The 18,920-nt window shown below is 43.8% G+C and overlaps 1 long non-coding RNA gene across 1 annotated transcript; it reads right to left on the minus strand.

Moving 5' to 3' along the window:
* Positions 1-7,934: 7,934 nt before the first annotated feature.
* Positions 7,935-16,589, minus strand: LOC121824035 (uncharacterized). The gene is made up of 3 exons (XR_013045989.1): positions 16,318-16,589; positions 11,238-14,542; positions 7,935-11,049 (listed from the first exon to the last, which is right to left on the minus strand). It is a non-coding gene; the product is annotated as an uncharacterized LOC121824035 (long non-coding RNA).
* Between the last annotated feature and the right edge of the window lie 2,331 nt (positions 16,590-18,920).

The following is an 18,920-nucleotide window of genomic DNA, read 5'->3' on the forward strand; positions in this document are numbered from 1 at the left end:
CTTTCTACCTAATATTTCTTATCCCTCTCTCATAAGAACCATTCAAAAGGTAGGAGCTGGCCTCCCACAACAAACATACCAGCAGCTCCTCTACTCCTCCTCCTAGCCACCCACCCTACCGGTTCCAACATGTCCATCCCTTTGCCAGCCTCCCAAGTGGACCCCCAAGTCTGGGACACCTAAAACCCTTCCATTGCTAGACACCATTCACCCATTGTTGTGTAATTACAGGACCCTACCCAATATATTACCCAAGCCCAGTACCCACCCTCACTCCAGAGCCTTAGGGGACTTAAATATATCATCTCTGACCTTCTAAGGAAAAAAACTATTTTGTCCTATATCTTTTCCTTTTAACATCCCTATACTTTCAGTTAAGAAAACTAACAGGACCTACCACTTGGTTCAAAACCTCTGACTCATTGCAATGGTCCCCTCCATCCTGTGGTGCCTAACCCTTATACACTCTTCTCCATTATCCCCTCAGGAACCTCCCATTTCTCAGTTCTGGATCTCAAGGATGCTTTCTTCTCTATCTCTCTCAGCACTCAGTCTCACCTGGACTGACCCTGACACTCACCTTTCCACATGGCTCACCTGGACTGTTCAACCCCAGGGGTTCAGGGACAGCTCATATCTATTTGGCCAGGCCCTAGCTCCTGACCTACTCTCTTTGTCTCTACCCAAATCTAAACTCATACAGTATGTGGATGATATTCTCCTTTGTAGTTCGTCACTACAAATTAGTCTAACTAACACCTCTGTTCTCCTAAATTTCTTGTCCAGCTGGGGTTATAGAGTCTCACCTTCCAAGTTCAACTGTCCACTCCTCAGGTCGCCTACTTGGGCCTAACCATTACCCCAACCCACAAAGCCATTACTTGGATAGGAAGCACCTAAACCAGTCTCTTTCAGCCCCTTCTACTAAAAAGGAGGCTTTTTTTTTTTATCATTTCTAGGAATAGCTGGCTTCTTATGTTCCTGGATCTCCTCTTTTTCCCCTTGTCTTGGCCCTCGTATGAGGCAGCTCTTGGCTCCCCACATAAACCTCTCCTTCATCCCTTTCAGAAGCTCCAACCGGATCTCCCCAAGGCTCCAGCCCTTCATCTCCCAGACCTAACTCATTCCTTCTCCCTCTGTGTAACAGAAAAAGAGGGATGTGCCTTTGGGGTCCTAGGCCACCAGCTGGGACCCTCCTTTGCATCTGTAGCATACCTGTCAAAAAAAAAAAAAAAAACTAGACCTCACCACCCAGGGATGGGCACCCTGAATATGTGCTTTAGCAGATGCTGAGCTCCTTATTTGTGGATCAAAGAAACTAGCCTTTGAGTCACCCACCACTATCTTCTCATACAATCTGTCCCATCTCTTAACTTACAAAGGCTTATAAACTCTACCTCCTCCCTGAGTTCTTTCCCTCCAAGTGTCACTAGTAGAAGGTGCCACACTTATTTTCCAATCTTGCCCACTCCTCAATATCTCAAACCTTCTTCCTGGACCCAATACTGACCACTCCCCATCTCATTCTTGCATTGAAACCCTAGAAGAACAACTGCCATCGCTTCTCGGCCTTTTGGCTAAGATCAAGTGTAGAAGAACTACTGCCTCACCCCTCACACATACAGGAGGGTACATTGCCTCAGACCACCTATACCTGGTACACAGATGGCAGCTCCTTTTTACATGAAGAGACATAAAAAGCAGGTTATGCCATAGTGTCAGATATTGGGGTGGTTAAAGCACAGGCACTCCCCACCCACACAACTAGTCAACAGGTTGAACTAATGGCTCTCACCCATGCCTTGCAATTGGCAAAGGGACAATCCCTAAACATTTACACAGACTCTAAATATGCTTTTCATATCTTCCTCTCCCATGCTGCCATCTGGAAAGAGGACAGGCTACTTTAAAAAAGAAGGATCATTAACTAACTCTGGTCAAATTATGGCTGTGCTAAAAGTCTCCCATCTTCCCAAAGCTATAGGAATTATTCACTGCTAGTGTCATCAGACCAACAACTGCGTCATCTATAAGGGAAATAACTGGGCTGATGAGGCAGCTAGAGCAGTGGCCCTACAAGGCCCAGACTCACCTCACCCACCACAGGGAGTTCATACACTGCAACCCACATCCTCCCAGTCACCCCCTAACACTCAACAAATTCTGTCCTGTCTACACCAGCTCTTTCATCCTAATAGCCAGGCTCTGTTTCACTTTGTCAAGGCCCACCTCCAGCCCACCCCTGAGGACTTGCATTTCTTAAGAATTATTACTGCCTCTTGTAAAATTTGTCAAAGGTCACACCCTAATAACAAATATCACAGCCCTCTTTTTCCTCCCCACCAAGCCAGGGCTCCCTCCTGGGCACTGACTGGCAACTTGACTTTACCCACATGCCCACAGTCAGATGAATTAACTATCTCCTTCCTGGTTCTAGTGGATACAATTTCAGGCTGGATTGAGGCATTCTCGATCACCAACAAAAGGGCTCAGACAGTTTCTAACCTTTTCTGGGAGGTTATTCCCCAACTGTCTGTCTCTCCAGTCAGACAATGGTTCTGAATTCACCTCCCAGATCTCCCAAACCCTATCTAAAGCTCTCAGCATCCCTTGGCACTTTCATATTCATATCACCCCCAGTCCTCAGGAAAGATAGAATGAACTGACTGCAGTGGGATAATGCTCTTGTACATTGTAAAGATTTGTCATTCTAATTGGTTTAATAAAATGCTGATTGGCCAGTAGCCAGGCAGGAAGTATAGACAGGGCAAGCTGACTAGGAGAATTCTGGGAAGAGAAAGGATGGAGTCAGGTATCACCAGCCATACACAGAGGAAGCAAGATGAGAATGTCAGACTGAGAAAAGGTACCAAGCCACGTGCATAGTCTGAAGTTTTCCTGTGTCCTGCCTACTCCCACAGTTGCTCAGTCCCAAATAAACATACAGAGGCTTATGTTAATTACAAAGTGTATTGCCTATGGCTCAGGCTTCTTGCTAGCTAGCTCTTACATCTTAATGCAATGCATTCCTATTAACCAATGTTTTGCCACATGGCTCGTGACATTACCTGTTCACTCACATCTTGCTTCTCCTGGCAGTGGCTCACAACATCTCCTGACTCCACCCTTCTTCATCTCTGTCTTCAGTTTGACTGTACCACCTAACCTTATTCTGCCTCACCATTGACCTAACAGCTTTATTTATCAACCAATGAGAGCAACATATTTTCACAGCATACAAAAAGATATCCCACAGCACATATGGCTAAACATAGATAAAAATTGTCAGTTAATTTAAGCATAATAGCTAGTTAGTAATAATCCTGAGCTACTGGCCAAGCATTTATAAGTAATATTAAGTCCCAGACTCAATTATTTAAGAAGTAGCTACTGGATATTTGGTAACAGGCAGGAAGGAGAGAAATGTTCCACCTACAACTAACGGCTCTTTAAAACCAGTCTTGTTAAAATGTAACAGGAACTTCACCTTGACTTAGTAAAACTCTTGCTTGTAGCTCTTTTCAGGCTCCAGGCTCTCCCCAAGCAACCCCTTTCAATCATGCCATTTGAACTCATATATGGAAGGCCAATTCTAACCCCCAGCCTCCCATCCAAACTCTCACCTCTCCCTGATCACCTACTGACCCCCCTACTCTATCATCTCCATTCCCTCCTATGGAGATGCCCTATCTCAGCCATGTGACAACTCCTGTCCACCATCAATCAACATTGGGTATCAGGTCTATCTCTCTCCTCCAGATGAGTGCCCCTCACCCCTTTCCCCTAAATGGGTATAACCAACTGCTAAGCTTGAGGGCCTCCCTCATTGGATTCACTTATCTCTCTTCAAACCCTTTACTCCCCCACATCAAGATAATATTTCTTCATATACCATAGCCCAAACAGGACCCTGCTCTTTTAAGTTCCAGAGGACACTGAGATCAACTGCCTTGTCTCCAATTTCATAAGAATAAGGTTTCACCCCACAACCATACTCAGTTCTACCAGATTGGGAACTCCATATGCTTTCCTACCTGACCCCACAATGTTCTCCTGTCTCTACTGATCACACCCTGCTTCATCAATTTCCTCTCTATGTATCTCCAATGATATATTCAAAATTCTTAATTAAACTAATTAACTGTTGTTGCAGGACTACCAACCATTAGCCACAAAGCTGGAGGTGTAAAGAATATCAAACGTGCCTGGGTGGCAAGAAATGACACCCCCAGAGATATCCACACCCTCAGACCCAAAAGGAGACCCACAGAATAGATTTCAGTATAACTCTGATATTGACTGCCCTCAGTAATCAACCATCTGTGCCTTCTGAGTGTTAAGGTTATACTATGATGATGGGAAAGGAACAGATGCTTTAAGGTTTGTTTAGGTGGAGATGGGAAAGCTTAATTGGTAATAAGGAAAGAATAAAGTGCTGGGAGGTAACTTTCTGTATGCTGTGAATATATGTTGTTCCCATTGGTTAATAAATAAGCTGCTTTGACCTATGGCAAGCCAGCTTAGAGGCAGGCAGAAAATCCAAGGAGAGAGAAAGTAAAGAGAAAGGTGGAGTCTGGAAAGATACCAGCCTGCCGCTGAAGGAACAACATGCCAGCAGACTGGCAAGCCACGGAACATGTGGTAAAACATAGATTAATAGAAATGGGTTAATTTAAGATATAAGAGCTAGCTAGCAAGAGGCCTGCCATAGACCATTCAGCTTATAAATAATATAAGCCTCTGTGTGTTTACTTGGGACCGAGTGGCTGTGGGACTGTGGGTGAGTGAGATTTGTCTGGACTGCGGGGGGCTGGGCAGGACCCAAGAAATTTATGGCTACAATAAAGCATGTTCCAGATTCCTCTCTCTCTTGCTCGCTATATGACTGTTCATAACTTTAACACTAACCAATAGAACTCTGGTAAGCTATTCATCTAGCTCTAGCAGAGTACTAAACACTACACTCTACACCATATTATCATAGCCACTCAGGATTTTAAATTCCCTTTGGTTGCTTTTAATATGTCTAAAGCATCTCTTTTGTAATCTTAAAAATTATTGTAAGCTTCAGGGAGTTGACTTGGATCCACCTGAACAGCATCTTGCCAGATATGGGTGGTGCCGGACAGCTCCACAGAGCCTGGACAGTGAAGTGAAACAGTTAGCTACCCCAGGAGGACGTGGACAACAAACACCTCAGCTTTCTCAAGCCCCCCAAAGATGACCAACACACATCAAGTCAGCAGGAAGTGTTTTCAAGAACCCGGCACCCTCATTTCCCACCCGCCTGCCACCCCTAACTCCTTGCTTTTGTATAAAAAACAAAAGGGAGAGATGTTAGCATTTCAGGCAAATGTCTAGCCAGCACCCAGGGTCCTATGGCTTCACATTCATTTTCAGCCTGGGGTCTTATGGCCATATGTCACTGTGTAACCTATGTGCATGCACTGAGTGGCTATGCCAGCCTTTGTACGCATGCGCTGAGACTGTTCCTCGCTCTCTCTTCCATCCCATCTCTTTCAAGGCAGTCCTGAACACACACCCCTTCTTCACTCCCTACCAATAAACTCTTGATGTGGGTTTTGTTGTGGTCTATTCTCATTGCCGTTAAATAGGACACCAGGGTCAACCCTCTTAAGACTCAGTCATTTGTGCCTGTCCTTAGTCATTTGTTCCTGTCTCAGTCAGAGCAAAAGGAAGGCAGGGAACCTTTAGAATACTTTAAGACTTTGAGGCTTGCTTTGGGGATAAGGATTCCAGTTCTCTGACCTGCTTCAGCAAAGAGGATGCCTCGCCTATGGGAAAAATGAGGGTGAGGGACAGCAGGGTGGGAGAAGGTCAGTGAGAGATGGTTCTGTGGCTGCTTAGGGAGTCATCCAACTTCTATTTCAAAGCACTCAGCATGCCTTTGGAGTATCATTTTTTGAGCTCCCAAAATAGCAGGTGAAGTAAGTGTTCTCAGTAGTCGCTAGTCCTAGGGAACAGACCTCTATAAAAGAACTCTATTCTCTCTGAAGCAAGAAACCATATCATTCACAATGGCTACTATTGACATTTCTAGCAGACATGGCCTCCATTCCTCCTTCCCCAGGACCTTGAAAGCTGGACTTCCCAAGTGAGGAAAGAGCTGTGAGCTCAATGAAAGCCCTACTGGAAGCCCCGCCTGCATCTATCTTCATTTCAGCTGAGAGAAAACCAGCCCTTGAGGTGAGGTAGAAGGAACCATTACCAGGAGCTTTGAGGAGGCCTATGTTGGGTGCCATATGTGACTGGTGATTTTTATTTTCTTTTGGGTTATTAGTCTCATTAATAAAATAATTCAGAAAGGGACCAGGAAAGAAGTTCAAGGACAGTTTCATTACAGATTAAGAGACGAACAACAGGACAGGTAAGTTGTAAGCCTCGGAAGCTTCCTGGAAGAGAGTGAGGAAAAGGAAGAGAAAGCCAGGTTTATAGCAGCCACAACAGAAAGGGGAGGGAGCTTCTGAGAAAGTCCAGTGCAACAGAGAAAGCATGCTTAGCCTTTGGGAAAGAGACAGAAGAAAAAAGAAAGCAGTGCTACATGAGGGAAGTTCTGCAACCGTGTGCACTGAGAGAAGGGATAATTATTCCTCCCATCTCCTCAGCATGGCTTGATGAGAAACATCCTTTTTGGTGGGTCACTTATTGACCAAGTGATTGACAGGCCCGGCTGGACTAAAGCTTAAGGGAAGGGACAATGGAATGGAATGCTTTAATCTTTGGAGCAGAGAAATATCCTATCTCCCTCCAGGACCAGAGATAGATTTCATTCTTTTGACCAGGAGGAAATAGGCTTCCCTCAGTGAGCCTCTGTGTGTCCCCAGTGGTCTCCAAGACTAGCGTACAGGAACTTTAGGTTTGGAGTCAGGAAACTTGGTGTCAAATGACTCGAGCTAAGGATCTTAAACTCTCACTGTTATTTTAGGACCTGACAAATTTAGGAATGCTGTCAAATCTAGGCCAGTGGCATTTTCATTCTTTTTATTACAACGTGACATAAAGCCACAGACACTAGGAAACAGACATCTGGGCAGGGGTTTCATTCCCCTACTCCTTATGAATAGCTAGTTGTGATGATTACAATTGGTCACTAGACCGGATCTAGAATCACTGAGGAGACACAGCTCTGCATATGCCTGTGAGGAAGTTTCTAGATTGGCTTATCTGGGGTGGGAAGATCCATCTTAAACGTTGTTGGCATTATTCCATGGGCTGGGGTCCCAGATTGAATGAAAAGGATAAAGTTAGGCAATCCAACTTTTTCTTCTTGACTGTGGGTACCATGTGACCAGCTGCCTCCCACTCCTGCCACCGTGCCTTCACCACCGCAGTGGACTATACTCTCAAGCTTTGAACCTAAACAAACTTCTCTTTCTTCAGATTATTATTTTTGTCAGGTATTTTGCCATGGCAACAAGAAAAGTAACTAATTCATAAATCTTATAAAAACCCATCTGTACCTAGCCATTCCTTCCACTAACACAAACTGGGATCCTACACCAGACTTAGATTTATTTATCTTTACTATGTGTATGAGTGTTCTGCTTGCACGTATATATGTGCATCATGTGGATGCCTGGGACATGGGGAGGTTAGAAGAGGACATCAGATCCCTGGAACTGAAGTTATGGATGGTTCTGAGCCACCATGCATGCTGGGAACTGAACCTATATCCTCTGCAAAAGTACTCTTAGACACTGAGACATCTCTCCAGCCAGCTCCTCCTCCTCCTCCTCCTCCTCTTCCTCCTCCTCCTCCTCTTCTTCTTCTTCTTCTAAATTAAAGTTGGGCTCTAGATAGCCCAGGCTAGCCTGAAATTCACAGCATCCTCCTGTCTTGGCCTCCCAATTACTGGGGTAATAGGTGTGACATTACAGCTGGCCTTTTTCCACTTCTTCTTCTTCTTCTTTTTTTTTTTTTTTTTTTGAGATGGCCTCTAGAACTTTCTCTATAGCCCAGTCTGGCCTTGAACTAGAAATCCTTCTACCTCAGCTCCTGAGTGCTAGCTTGATGGGTATATACCAATACACTGGGCTCAGGACTTGGTAACTCTTCCTTCAGGGTAGAAGTTCAGATATAAAGTTGATATCTAATCATAATATGTTTACTTCATAGGGGAACAGCAAGACAAACTTTCCTCTAGTCTTGACTAGAAATATTTTTCAACAAGACAGTACAATGTCTGAACAAAAATGGGAAATCTTCTGGAGTTTTAACTTGCATATTTTTCTTGTTGTAGATACACAACACTTTCTGGAAAGGGCACTGTCAGGCAAGTGTGCCTCACACTTAGGAAAAGGAGGAGTTATCTATTCATCCCATCTGCTGCAAAGAGAAGGAAAATCATCCAATGCCAACAAGGAGCTTTTGCCCAGATAGTGTTGGGGTTGATCCAGCTTCTTCTCTCTTTATATTCTGGAGAACAGGGCACAATTTAGGAGGGAATCCCTTGTTGTAAATAGAATTATTTTTCTTGCAAATATGGTGTACATATGTTACATGTACAATTTATAAGAAAAGACAATTTTTATAGCCAGGGATGGTGGCACATTCCTTTAATCCCAGCACTCAGGATGCTGAGACAAGAGGATCAGGGATTTAAGATTAATCTGGGCTATATAGCAAAACCCTGTGTCATAAAAGCAAATAACAAACAAAAATTACACATTGGTTTTACCACATTGAGAAGTTGAGCAAAGGAAGGAAGGTAGCCCAGGAGCTTCCATGAGGTTGAATTTGCAGAGACAAAGCATGATGTGAGGTGTGGGCAAGTTGTTCAGTGTGCCCCATTCCACCCAGTCCAGGAGCTCACATGGTCATACTCCAGTTCTACATCTGTTTCTGTGATTACAATCACCCTGACCCCACCCCCAGCCCCAAAATCAGTTCAGGGAAAAGAGTGTTTATTTGGTTTACAATTCCAGGTTACAATCTATCGTTGCAGGGTAGTCAAGATAGGAGTCCCCAGCAGCCAGTCACACCACATCCTCAGCCAAGAGCAGAGAGGATAAACACACACTCAGACTCACACACTCATGGTTCACTTTCTTTAAAAACAACACACACACACACACACACACACACACACACACACACACACACACAACCTCATACAGTTTTCAGGGTCCAGCCCATGATGGGTGTTGTCCACATCCAAGGTTGGTTTTCCCAACTCAATTAACCCAACTAAGAAAAATCCTTCACAGGTCAACCCAATGTAGGTGATCCCTCCTTGAGAATCCCCTTCCTAGGAGATACTAGATTGTGCCAAGTTGAAAATTAAAAATTAGCCATCACAGTCCCTTTATGCCTGACCCTGCTGGCTACAGATAGCCAGGGAGGTTAAAGACTTGCTTCAGGGTCATGCGTGGCTACTGTTCATCTTATTTGCACTGTGGGTGACATTTGGAAATCCATCTTTAAAATGGTTTTAGAGAGAGCAGTGCTCTGGAATCTTCCAGAGACTAAGGATCTGCAGGCCAGTGTGGGCTAACGTGTGTGACCAGTGACTTGACAAGGCCCAGAGGGTCTGAGTATCACATGCTGCTGAGTAGGTGTGACAGTGGATATGACAGGTGCAGAATGGGAATCTCAAGGAGGGGGGTTGACATTCCCTGGGGATGAAAGTGAGGTGCTGGGAGTGAACTGAAGAGTAAGCATGGCCCCCAGGAAAGGAAAGCAGAAGTTTAGTCTTGGCAATTTAGGCAAAAATCTTAGGACTAGGACAAACATATGATATAATCTAGGCCAACCAGCCCCTGAACAGGCAGGCATAGTCACTGAGACCCAGAGAAACAGTGACCCAATGACCGCTAATAGTTCCCTGCTCACCAACTCTGGTAGAAGTAGTGTATCTGAATGTGCTAGCTGTGAAAATATGCATGGACTTAACCTCGCTCTCTTTTGAGTGTGGCAAAAAGTCAGTGCACACTCATAGCATCCTATCAAAAGATGTTAGGTATGTAATACCAGGCTTAGTATTGGAGAGATTCTTCACATAATCAAACTGCTAAAGTTTGGATAGCCCCCAAAAGCCTATGTATCAAATGCTTGGTCTCCAGCCTGCGTTGACATTGAGAGGTGGTAGAGCACTTAGGAGGCAGAAGGTTACTGAATATGTGACCTTAGTGGAGCTACGGGACCCCAGGCCCCTTCTATTCTGTTTCACTATGAAGTGAGTAGCTTTCTCTGCTGTGTGCTGCTACCATGGCATTCTGCCTCACATACCATAGGCCCAAAGGCAATGGGCCCAGATGATCATGGAATGAAGCCTATGAAATCATAGGCCAAAAGAAACCTTTCTTCCTTGTATGATGATTATCTCAGGAGTTTTTTTTTTGTCACAGTTTCAGAAATCTAACACATGTTATAAACAAATTTAGAAATATACATATGTATACATATATATATATCACTAATAAGTATAGATATCAATATGGCACATACACAAATATTCATATATAGGGTGAACACCAAGGGCCTGGCTCTGAAAAAAAGTTTACTTGAAAATATTGGTGAGGTCTTGGGAATTAAAGAAAGAAAGAAAGAAAGAAAGAAAGAAAGAAAGAAAGAAAGAAAGAAAGAAAGAAAGAAAGAAAATAGTGGTGGTTTGCATTCTAGAGAAATGTAAATCCAAGATAAACCAAGATGTGACAAGGCTGCTAAAGAAGCTAACGACACTCCAGTCCCATGGAAGAATCTAGAGAAGGAACAGCCCAGGTTTTCTGGGCTGATCAGATCACTTTTGGACCATAGCTCCAACCTACAAACTCCAATGGCCGTCACCATGCTGACATCTGAAATGGCAGTGAGTCTAGATGCCTTGTCCTTGGGAAATTTTGAGGCAATGAGGGGAATTTAGCCATGGGGGTTCAAATGTATAACATCTAAAGTCTGTCATCAAACTGGGCAGTAGGTGGAAGCTGCTCTGCTGGGCTGCATGTCATACCTCAGTGGAAGGAAGAGATCTGTTGCAGTCTCAGGTGATGTTGGTCCACAATGCTCAGTACCAGGAGGCAGAGCAAGCAGCTGAAAGATGACGATAATTTTTGCATTAAATGCAACAGCTTCTTTCTTGAATAATTAGAAAATTGCAACAACCAGTTTTATAATCTCTAAATCATACAACTCTGCAAAATAAAGCATATTGTCTTCATTTTATGGATAGGGAAAACCAATGCTCAGAATGATGTCTTAACAGATCCACAGCCACACACCTATTCACCGATGAGCCAAGACTCAGGCGTGCCTCTTCCTGTAAACTGTACATTCATCTCCTGGTGCTGACACCACCTTGTCGGTTCACAGCTCCCTTTGTTTCCATCATTTCCACCCATCGTTCTGTTTCCACCTGACTGGTCCCAGTGAGGTCTAGCATAACACATCTTCTTGTCACTTGAAGTATCTCTGGTCAGAGTTGCTTTGACTTGTTTGAAGAAACTCATAGAACTGCCAGAAGGGAAAAGCAAATCAAGAAATAGTCTCATGAATCTTGTTTTTAATGATATATAAACAAAATTTTCTCAAAGAAAATATCTCGCACAGAAGACAAAATATGGTTCTTAAAACTCGAGCTAAGGGCTGGCAAGATGGCTCTGCAGATAAACAGTAGCTGTCACCAAGTCTGATGACCTGGGTTTATCTCCAGGACCCACCCAGGGTATCATCTGACCACCACACCCACACCATGGCTGGTGCATAATCCCTGCCACACACAACAAACAAACAAACAAATGGTGTAAAAAACAAAAACAAACGAGAAACTCAAGAAGCTTGGAAACGACTCGGCAAGGTCAGCTTGCAAAGGGGTTCCTGTTCGGATCCCAGAATGCAAGTTTAAAAGCGAAGCGTGGTGCCTCGTGCCTGGAATCTAGTGATGGCAAGATCTCAGGAGGTGGAAACAGATTGATCTCTGCAAGTCCACAGCTGGCTACACTGATCTGCTTGACAGAGTTCCAGGCCAATGGGAGACGCTGAATCCAACAAAAGCGGGGGCTGTGCCTGAGGACTGTCACCAGGGTTGTCCTCTAACCTCTATGTTGATTATATACATGCTCAAGGACCTCACACGTGCACTTTCACACAAAACCGGATCGGCACTAGTTCCTTGTGGGTGGCCGGGGAGTGGGGGAGAAAACACCTACCTCTCTGCCCTTTCTCTTTGCATAGTTACCATGCAGAAGCTCAGCGACTGAGTGGGGCTGGAACTGCTGACCAGGGGTACGTACCAGGACCCACATCAACATCAAGGTACATCCAGGAACATCGTGGCAAGGTCTTCAGACAGAGGACATAAGTGCCGGAAACTCTGTGATTACACACTCTACTTCCTTCTAATTTTACACATGAAGAAACTGAGGCCCAGGGGGTAGAGCAACTCTCCCCGAGGCCCAGAGGAAGTTTGGCATGAGACTCTGGGAATAGACACACGGCCTCCACTCCACAGCAGTGCCAGTTCTATTAAACTAAAGAGGCAATCTCACCCCGGCAAGGGTGAGCACATGTGGACATGCTCTACAGAGTGAACTCCTGTGGCCACAGGATGAAACAATCACACCACAGAAGCTCTTTTTCATCCCTATTGTCTTTTTTTTTTAATATCATATTTTTATTTCTTCTTTGAGAGTTTCATACGTGTACACAATACACTTCCGGTCATTCTCTCCCGGACCCTCAGCTCCTCCTGGATCGCCCCATATCGGCATAACTTCATGTCTGTCTTTTCAGTTTTTAGGGTTTTGTTGTTGTTTGGTTGTTTGCTTTTGTTGTTGTTGTTATTATTGTTTCTATAGCCTACTGAGGGAAATGATTGCTGCCCATATACACACTGGTATGAGGCCTTCCACTGAGCATGCGCTACCTACCAGGCCGTCTAGAGAAAACAGACTCTCCCTCCCCCAGCAGCCATCACTTGCCAATGGGTCCTCAGCTAGGGGCGGGGCTCACAAACCTCTCCCCTAACCCTGCTGGATATTGACTTGAGCTTGTACAGGAAACCACAGCTGCCTAAATTCAGAGGGGCATGGTCTTTATTTATCTATCCTGCTAGTCTATTATTTTTTTATTCCTATCTGCTTTTATGCTTGTTTTAGTTTTTGAGACAGGGTCTCCCTTTGTAGCCCTGACTGGTCTGGAACTTGCTATGTAGACCAGGTTGCCCTCCAACTCACAGAAATTTGCCTGCCTCTGCCTCCTGTGTGCTGGAACTAAATGTGTGTGCCAGTAAACATGGCTTTATTCTTATTTTTATAACAAAACTTGTCTAAGATATAATTCATACACCATACAATTCACTAACTCAGCTGTGGTGGCTCATGCCTCAAATCCCAGCACTCAGGAGGCAGAGGCAGGCAGATCTCTGAGTTAGACGCCAGCCTGGTCTACAGAGCCAGATGCACACAGAGAAGCCCAGTCTCGAAAAACAAAACAAACAAACAACAACAAAAACAATTCACTAACTCAGAGTATACATATTAGATTTTTAAAGATCTATTTTTATCGTTTTTAATTATGTAGAGGTGTGTGTGTCTGCATGTGGCCCAAATTGGCCAGAGGCATCAGCTCCCCTGGCACTGGAGTTCCAGAGGATTGTGAGCTGCCATGTGAGTGCTGGGAACTGTATTTGAGTCCTCTGGAAGGGTAGCAAGTACTCCTAACCATCAAGCCATCTCTCCAGCCATTTCTGTAGTTTTTAGAACGTTGATAGTCGTGGGGCCAGAACACACTCGTCCCTGAACATTTTCATCGTCCTGGTCTGCACAGCCCCGGCAGTCACTCTTCATTCCCCCCGCAGTCTTCAGCCCTAGGAATTTGTTAGTCAGTTTTCTGTCCCTATGGATTCGTCAATTCCGGGCACTTTATTTAAGGAAATCATGCCAGCTATGGTTTCTGCTGCTGGCATCTTTCACTCAGCATAACATTTCGATAAGTAATGTTACTCCATTCCTCTTCGTAGCCAAATAATATCGTGTTGAATGGATTAGCTGATGAATGTTTGAGTCATTTCTACTCTTTGGCTATGATGGATAATGTTAGGAGCATTTGTGTACACACTTTCTATAATGATATGTCTTCCTTGGTCATGTGTTTATACTTATCTAACAACTGCTAAGTTACATAGTACTTTTCTGTTTAAAAACTTTGTGAGGCACGCCCAAACTGCTTTCCAAAATGGTTGAACCATTTCTACCCTAACACCGTGTGAAGACTCCAGTTTCTCTGTGTCTTCACCAGTGTCTGCAACCAGCTTGATTGTAGCTATATTCATTACCTTTCTTAGCACTCTGACAAAATATTGGACAGACACAGCTCAGGGGAAGTGGGGTGAAGCTTGGTGGACCATGTGGTGGGGAAGTCACAGCAGCTGGATCGGTGGCGTTCTCTGCAGTAGGGGGGGCGTGTGGGCGGGTGCATCAGTAGCTTGTTCACATCATGGTGGCTGACAGGATTCAGTTATGTCCGCATCCCAAGGCTTCCACAACCTTCTCAAACAGCTGGTGATCAAGGCTTCAAACACACGCACCTGTGGGGGTATTGACATCTAAATGATGACAACAGCCATATTTCATTGTGGTTTTGATTTGTATTTTCTACCAGCTTTTTTATTGAAAATACGCTTTTAGGTACATAAATATGAATATGACTTTTTCCTGGACTCTAACCCTTACCAATAACAGGATAAGCCAGTTCTCTCACAGCATACTTTTTGCCTTAAACTCCATTCTGATTTTGTATTTTTAGTTTTGTGAATATTTTCCTGGCATATATTTTTATGAGTTGTTTTTAGAGTCACACCCAGCAGAGAGCTGATTTGCCTATTTCTTTTCTGTAACTACTCTTAATTGCAGTACAAAACAGACAGTTTATATTCATTTTCACTACCTACAGATTTTACTGTCTCTTCAAATTTACTAGATTTTTTTTTTTGGTAACTTTTTTATTTGCTGAGTTTTGTGAGAGTGATTCAATTTTTCTTACTCTGTTTTGTTCTTTTAGTGGTTTCTTTAAAGAGTCAAGCTATATTATTTTTCTATTTTTTAAAATCTTCATACAAATGCATGTGTTGAGCATACCACCCCGCTTTTCAACACCCCCCCTCTTCCTGTTGGTCCCCTGTGTCCCCCAGACAATTTTACCTCCGCTTTCATGTTATATATACGCCTGGTTTCATGTATCTGTCTAACATCTAGATCCACAGTGAGAGAAGACATCAAATCTATCATCCTGAGACTGGCTTAGATCACTTAATACAATCACCTCCCAGTTGCATCCATTTTCCTGACTCCATTCGTCTTTGTGGATGAAAAAAAAATCCATTATGTACATACACTACATTTTCTTAATCCATTCCTCTGTTGGTGGACACCTAGGCTGGCTCCACAATGGCCACTGTGACCAGGAGTACAGAAAGTGTCTCCAAAGTGTGCTGACTGGAGTCTTTCAGATGAATACTCAGGACTCACACAGCTGGGCCGTGTGGTAAATCCACTTCTAGTGTTCTGAGAAACCTTCCCTCTAACTTCCAGAGTGACCGCCATTAGGGTTGGAGTAAGACAGAATCTCAATGTAGTTTTGACTTGCATTTCTCTGAGAGCTGTTGAGACGGAACATTGTTTTTCCTATATTTACTGGCCATTGCTTTCCATCTTTTTGTGATTTGTTTTTGTTTTTGAGACAGGACACCACCGTGCCCAGCTTTATTTCATCTCTTGAAAACGGTCTCCTCAGTTCATTAGCTCACTTATTGATTGGGTTGCTTGGCATCTTGTTTAGTTTTCAGTTTTTGGTTTTGATTCTTCGTGTGTTACAGGTACTAACCCTTTGCAAACATATGGCCAGCAAAGATTTTTCTCCCACTCTGTGTGGGGCCCAGCTTTTTAATTTCCCGAGATCCAATTTATCAATAGCTAGTGTCATTTCACAAGCAACTGGAGTCCTTACCTCTGCCTGCTTCTTGAAGTGAGAGTTTGAGAGTTTCAGCCCTTACATTAAGGCTTTTGAACGATTTAGGTTTATTTTTGTGCAAGGTGAGAAATAAGAGTCTGGTTTCATTCTTGTACGTGTGGCTATCCAATTAAAACCACACGTTTAACTACTTATTTCTGTTACTTAGTATCAATTTAACAAGCTTCTCTTTTGCTTTTATTTACTCCTGCTTCATCTCAGGCCACGATTACCAGGGACCTCAGATCCAGTAAGGAAACTCTTAAGAACAGCGACAGCAATTTGCAGTCACTTGTCCTGTCCCACAGCCTGTCCCAGGCAGCTGACAACAAGAATTCCTCTGATGTCACTAACCTGTCTGAAGGGCGTGTGGCTCACCGCACAGGCAGGAAGCAGAAGCCAGAGGAGATTGTTAAACAGAAGGACCTGTGGGTGAGAACTAAGAGAACACCAGGAAATCAAAAACAAACAAGCACAAATATAACCAACAGAGTAAAAATTCAAGTCTTCCTCAACACCAAAAGAAAAATTTTGAATAAAAAGACAAAGAAAACAGACTATTCAGGAAAACTGTAAAATACAGCTCAACACACATAGTAATTTTAACAAAATATTATCGATCTGAAATGAACTACAGCAGTTTTATTAAGGTGCACAAAGGTGAGGCTGGAAAGGTGGCTCAGAGGTTAAGAGCACTGGCTGCTCTTCCAGAGGTCTCAAGTTCAATTCCCAGCAACCACATGGTGGCTCACAACCATTGATAATGAGATCTGGTGCCCTCTTCTAGCATGCAGGCAGAACACTGTGAACATAATAAGTAAATAAATCTTAAAAAAAAAAAAAAAAAGATGCAAAAGGGACTTAAACCAACAATTAAAGGAATAATTGTCCATCTGCCTCATAAATCAAGACCCAGTTCAAAGGAGAATGTAAAGGAATGCCAAGCAGTTCCAAACAGCAGGAGGTGGTGGGGGGGGGGACGGACATCTATTGGCAAAGAAGGACATGCTTAAGTGATGAAAGAGAACTTAAGATGATACAGCCCTCTAAGCTGGGTGGCAGTGGTGCACACCTTTAATCCCAGAACTCAGGAGGCAGAGGCAGGTGGATTGCTGTGAGTTCGAGGCCAGCCTGGTCTACAGAGTGAGTTTCAGGACAGTCAAGGCTACACAGAGAAACCCTGTCTTGAAAAACCAAAAACAACAACAACCCCCTACCTATCTTGAATATCTGTGTACCAAGTAATACAGCCACCACCTCTATAGGACAAAAACTACAGGAGGCACAAGGAGAAATAGATTAATATGAGAAAAGGGTTACATAATATCCTAGAAAGACAAAAACAAAAATGGGCATAGAAGAGTCATACTGTTCAATCAGCAAACTGAATCTGTCTTGGAGGGTTGTACGTGAAATGGGGTTTTGCTGTGGCTCCTAGGCCAGCCCGGAACTCAGTTCATAGGTCAAGGTGACTGACTGTCTGTCCTTCCCTCCCCTACTCCCAGTGCTGGATGGGTCTGTAACCCTCAAGCAATCAGTAAAGTAAGTCTTACTGAGGTGTATGTACCATTGACAGAAGAGGATGCCCTTGATCCTGGAAAGAGAATGCACTATCTACTCAAGGGCACAGGGACAGTCACAGAAAATTAGATTAGTATATCTCAGAAGAGCATAGGCCACTCCCTAGCATAGGAATACTATAAGCACTCTCTAGTAATGATGGAATAAAACCAGAAATTAATGACAGATTGGGGGGGGTTGATTTTTTTTTACTTCATATGGAAAAAAATTTAAAATATGTTATTAAAATGCTTTTCAGGGGCAGGAGAGATGGCTCAGTGGTTAAGAATGCTTACTGCTCTTCCAGAGGACCTGGGTTCGATTCCCAGCACCCATATCAGGCAGCCCCACTTCCTTCACACATATGGTGTGCATAAACTCATACAGGCACACCCACATATGCACAAATGAAACTAACTAAATAAATCTTTGAGACTTGCTTCTCAGAATTTTGAAAATTAATGATAATGACACTATATTTCAGAAGGTATGGGATATATTTTAAAAGTTCATCAGAGAAGGATACATAGTTTTACATATTCATACAAGTAAAAAATTAAATATAAATATAAAATTCTGCTTGAAACACCTAGAGGGGCTTGGGGAGATGGCTCAGCAGTTAAAAGCATTGACTGCCCTTGCAGAGGAAATAGGTACAGGGTGGCTCACAACCATCTGTAACTCCAGTCTCAGGGATCTGATGCCCTCTTCTGGCCTCTACGGACACTGCATGCACATAGTACACACACACACACACACACACACACACACAGAGAGAGAGAGAGAGAGAGAGAGAGAGAGAGAGAGAGAGAGAGAGAGAGAGATGCAAAACATATCATATATAATGAATGTAAATCTGCTTAAAAACACCCAGAAAAAAATATATCAAAGGAAATAAAAGCAAAAGAAAGAAGAAATAAGCACAAAAATGTAAGTCATAGAGAATAGTTATACACATAACCACATGAATAGATTAGTAGGAAAATGGGAGAAGACACAATGCACAGCAATTGCTCTGGGGAGTGGCCCTTCTGGCTTAGCATATCCACCCACCCTCGTGCGCAAGCCTAGGCCATATTCTACCCACCATGACGTTCCCTCAGGGTGAACCACAAGCCTCTGCCCCAGGAGTGTCTAAGGGCCCCCAGCCAGTCTACCCTCTGTTGTCCTGGCTGGGATACTTGAGGATGCTGAGTCCCATTGCCCACCATGACTCTAGCTGGGACCAGGGGCTGAGTCTTCCCACTCACCCCTGGCCTTCTGTTCTGCCTCCTCATCCACTCTTAAGATAACAGGTGGTCACAGTGAACCCACTCAAAAAGCTGGGCTCCTCTTCTGTCTTGTTTGTTTGGTTTTCCAAGACAGGGCTGGGCTCGGTACTGTGTGCTCATTCATAA

Source organism: Peromyscus maniculatus, chromosome 19 (assembly GCF_049852395.1).
Source record: "Peromyscus maniculatus bairdii isolate BWxNUB_F1_BW_parent chromosome 19, HU_Pman_BW_mat_3.1, whole genome shotgun sequence".
Classification (NCBI taxonomy): domain Eukaryota; kingdom Metazoa; phylum Chordata; class Mammalia; order Rodentia; family Cricetidae; genus Peromyscus; species Peromyscus maniculatus.